Source organism: Triticum dicoccoides, chromosome 4A, assembly GCF_002162155.2.
Source record: "Triticum dicoccoides isolate Atlit2015 ecotype Zavitan chromosome 4A, WEW_v2.0, whole genome shotgun sequence".
Lineage (NCBI taxonomy): Eukaryota > Viridiplantae > Streptophyta > Magnoliopsida > Poales > Poaceae > Triticum > Triticum dicoccoides.
Genome location: NC_041386.1, coordinates 686876359 through 686880947, shown reverse-complemented (window position 1 = coordinate 686880947; position 4589 = coordinate 686876359). Strand labels below are relative to the sequence as shown.

The 4589-nt window shown below is 49.1% G+C and overlaps 1 non-coding gene across 1 annotated transcript; it reads right to left on the bottom strand.

The window, feature by feature from the left end:
- Nucleotides 1–4301: 4301 nt before the first annotated feature.
- Nucleotides 4302–4377, bottom strand: LOC119290251. The gene has a single exon (XR_005141829.1). It is a non-coding gene; the product is annotated as a small nucleolar RNA SNORD36 (small nucleolar RNA).
- Between the last annotated feature and the right edge of the window lie 212 nt (nucleotides 4378–4589).

Here is a 4589-nt window from a genome sequence, read left to right as displayed (position 1 = left end):
GTAGCATGGTGCTGAGGTGTATCAGTGGCGACCGCGACGTGCACAGCTGTTTGCGCGCAGGGAGGAGGTGTCGTTGGACGCCGTGGTGGCGTCGACGATAGCTAGACCGACCAAGGTTGATGCATCAGTACAATTCTGAAGATGAAGCGATGGCAGTTGGCGGCGGCGGCCTCTGAGAGCACGCCGGACCGGCGAAATCCATGCCCGGCAGGCTTCCTGGATGGGTCCTCAGGTCTTAGATGTTAGGTTTGGCTGCGATGTCTGTTTGGTATTAGGCCCATGCTATTTGCGCCCCTTTATCAACTCGATAGGTGTAGCGACAGTTTGTTGCTTAGACGGCGGCTTTAGTCTTAATATGGTATTACTTTGTAAGATCTTGTGAGAATAATTAATACAGTGACCGTATGCATCGCCCAGATGTAGAGGCCGGGGCCATCCTCCTTTTCTAAAAAAAAGGACGGCAAGCAACCGCGATTACCAGTCGGTGCTGTTTAGGTGGTGTGGGAAGGACGGGGCCGTGCTAGGCGCCATGGAAGAGCTGGTGGACGGAGACCACCCTGTGGCGTACCGTCCTTGTACAACCTACAACTACAGAAGATTCTGGCACTACGACAAAGGGTGCAGATTCGGTGATCCACTGAAAGCTTTGTGCGGGCGCGGGGTGGACAAGGATGATGCATTTCCCATGCTAGAATGATCATAGTTCAGTATCAGAGGAGGAAGCCCAAGTCGGCTACATCTCAGTTGGAACAGGCTAGCGAAGAGTCTCTTATTTCTATGTTACGAGTTGGTTGGAATCTGCAGCAGTAGTTACCTTCTGCAATAAAACAGAGCTAAATTATTTTGATGCCCAAGAAGTTCAACCAAAATAGATACTCTGCCAGGCATACTCCCTCACGAACAGGACGTCAACAATAGCCAGGCAGCTCCCAGGGAGGCCCCAGGCCAGGCGACGAACACCTAGGACGGGAACCAAACTGGCCCTATATCAGGTCAGAGGGTTCAGTGTGCTCGTACTGTACCTACAAAGGTCTCTTCCCGTCTGGACCGAACGCCATCCTCTCGACCTGGATGGATATATGGACGGATCTCTGTCGGTCGACCCTTGCTAGAGGGAATTGGAATTAGAACTAAGAGGCTCTAGAGAGATCGATATTTATCGATTGGGGAGACATGAAGGTACCTTTTTTTTGCGGGGTGACATGAAAGTCTCTAGCTGGCCCACCACAATATTTTAGCATGTGGGATACACTTCTGTAGCCGGTTTTCATATCCTATGTTCACCTTTATGCATTGTAACACCATATATTGACTATCTCGTAGGCGATTGGGTCAGAGATAATGAAGGTAAGAATACACATGTCACCTATTCTTGTATTTTTGGCCTCCTGTTTCCCCTTTGCTGCTTAATGTCAAATGTCATGTGGCATGAGCCCTATAGATGGGAGCCACCGTGGATTAAGGCCCGGAATAAATCATCATCACGCCACCACCGGAGAAGCTGAACGTGACACTGGTCGACAACTACAAAGACCATTGGATGGCGGCCTTCTCCCTGGCCGCCTGCGGCGAGGTGCCAGCCCCCATCAGGGACACCAGATGCACCTGCAGGATCTTTTCAAACAACTTCGACGTGCTAAACAGCTTCCTCAGGTACTAGATGGGAAATGCTATATAAGCTTGTACTAGATGGGAAATGCTATATAAGCTTGTACTAGATGGCGGTGGAGGTGATTCCCTCCCGCTCGGCTTCGGTGTTGCCGCTCCCATCGTGGTGCGCTTCTCTCCGGTTCTCTTGGCCTCGTGGTGGTGTTCGTAGTGAGGCGGCGTGGGTGGCGGCGCAACTGCGTTGGCGCATGGTGGTGGGCGACGGTTTGGCGGGTTGGCTCCGTCCGGTTGGGCAGTTGGGTTTGGAGTGCGGGAGAAATCCCTTCCGGCTTCGGCCCCGATGTGGTGACACCTGCGGGTGCCACCATTCCTTCCTGGAGGGTGTCGGTGGTATCCATCCCCCACCTCCCTCCGCGTGTCGGGGGAAACGCTAGGACTCGTCCGAGCAGCAGCGTCGTCGGCATCGCATCCCTTCTTGGAGGTGTTGCTTGATACGTGGCAGTTCGGAGCCTCGTCCTGTGGTGGTTTGTATCCGGTGGGCGCCGCGGTGGCGGGTCATCCGCGCTTTGTCGAGCTGCCGTGGGTGGCACTTGTCTCTTCTTCTTTTTCTTTTGGCTTGCTCTGCTGCTCGGCACAACAATCTTTGTACTCGGTGTTGGTTGCTTTGGAATACAAAGCAGGGGGAAACCCTTTTTCGGTAGTCTGTCTGAAGAAATTTTACTGTTCATCTTCTTGCAAGATGATGTATGAGCCTATAATATTAGTTTTATAGCATGGTGTGGGCCTTGAGATAGAATGAGTTGTAGTGCACATTGTATTTGTTTTTCGAATAAGAAATAACACTTCTGCTTCAGTACAACCCCCCTAAACACATAGAGGGATGAGATCTCTTCATACCTCTATAATAAAGGATACGATGACCTTTTAAGACAAGGCATCCAGTAGTGGTGGAAAGTAGCATCCCGCAAAGGAAACTGACAAACTGTCGAAGAAGCCAAAGAAGAAGAAGTTCGCGAAGAGGAAAATCCGCTGCCACAACTGTGATCTGCTCGACCACTTCATGTCGGAGTGTAAGAGGCCCACAAAGGAGAAGGCGCTCATGGCTCAGGAAGGTGATGATAGTTTTTGTGTGAACTCGTGGACGAGTAAAATCCAGTTCTTCAAGTGGTGGTTAAAGAAATTGTTGGCTCGTGGAAGAAAAAGTCCGCCTTCATAACCATGGTTCGGAAAAGTCGTGACGATGCTACAGGCACCGCGGGGTGGGGGGGAGGGGGGTGATTCCGAAGTTTATGTCAATGGTACGGACATAAGTGCTATCTTTGCTGGAGCGGAGGCAACGCTCATTGTGTGCGGTCGGCCATGGTGAAGCCGTCTTTGTGCCATGCAGCTAGAGAAAATGAAGGCGTACGTGGCATCGGAAGTCCATGAAGAAACAACATATACAAGTGCAACTGTTGTGGATGCTGATGCAAAGGCGGACGCGGATGCTACTCAAGCGTACGGGGAGCTAGAAGTCCATCAAGAAGGAAGTAGTACAGATAACGTGATGTCCAACAAACAAGCAGTTTGTGTTGCCCTACAGAGCAGCAGCAATACGCCATATTGTGAGGCGGCTGGAGGAACGGTCTGCCCAGCAAGAAGCAATGCAACGGGAGGGCTCGACCCACGTGTGGGGGATGTGCCTAGCCCTGGGTGCAGCAGCATGAGCTTACATGTAGGGAGGGTTGGCTAGCTCACATGGTGGACTTGGACAACCACCAAATCAGAAGACCAAGCCACAAAACTTACTAGAGGCCTTGTATGGCAGCCCATGGAACGAGGAACTTGAGAGCCCAACGGGTGGTGGCCCAAGTGTAAGGTCAGGAAGCTCATCCCGGGATGGAATTTTTGCTTCGCCAAAAGAAATGCGCGCAGCAGAAAACAACAGGTCACCTCCCATGGCAATGGACGAGAGGACAAAACCACCTATTCCGATCCTTCTACATCCGGTGTTGGACATGCATCCGGAAGAAGGATTTCAGACAATAGACCCGTAAAAGATGAAACTGCGTGCGAGACTGTCTAGTAAGTGTGAAGGAACCGGCAGAATTTGCGGATGCAAATACAGAATTTGTGTAATCAGTGATATAGTTGTGTTTTGAGTGACCTCAGTTTGCACACAACAAAATTTCCATTTCCATACTATCACGAAACAAAGGAAACGACCTATGCACACAAGCACAAACACAACTAATAGGGACAACATTGGAAGATATTATGTGCTCTCTGAAAACGCTACCAAATCTGACAATAAATCAATAGTGAGCCCTGTATGAAGATCCAATCCAGCACAAACACCAAAGCAACGAAAATTGAAGAAATATGTGGTCTCAGAATCACGATGTGAGAAACCTAGTCATACAAAACCCACTTCTCATAATACAAAGTTTCAAAAATGTCCTGCAAAAAGATCAAAGACGATGGGGAAGCATAACGAATGGTTGGTAGTGCTCAATTCGACCTCGACGCCTGGCTCCATGTGATCTGCTTGACGATGTCTGGCGAGCTGAGGAGGTCGATCACCCTCTTGTGCACCCGCGTCCCAAACCAACCTCAGGTGTTGCTGCATGTTTTACCAAAATAATAACTTGAAGCAAAGAATCACAACAATAAACTGTTCATAGGTTGCACAAGCAGTTGAAGATCTGGAAGGTTGAGAATTAGTTTTAAAAAGCTCGATTTTGAAACATGAAATGTATCAGAATCATCACATGGAATCATCATCTCCTCAACCCAACTGCTATGTAGAATAACCTATTAGTAAAATCAAATGTTAAATTGAGAACCATATGGTACTAAATGGTGTCGAAACAGTGAAGCTTGCACATAGATAGCACAGCTCTGAACGGAAATGCTTGGAAATGTAATTCTCAGCGAAATGAAACAATTCAGCTATACATCTCAACACAAGATCCTACATAGAGAGTGCCTGCCAATAGTAT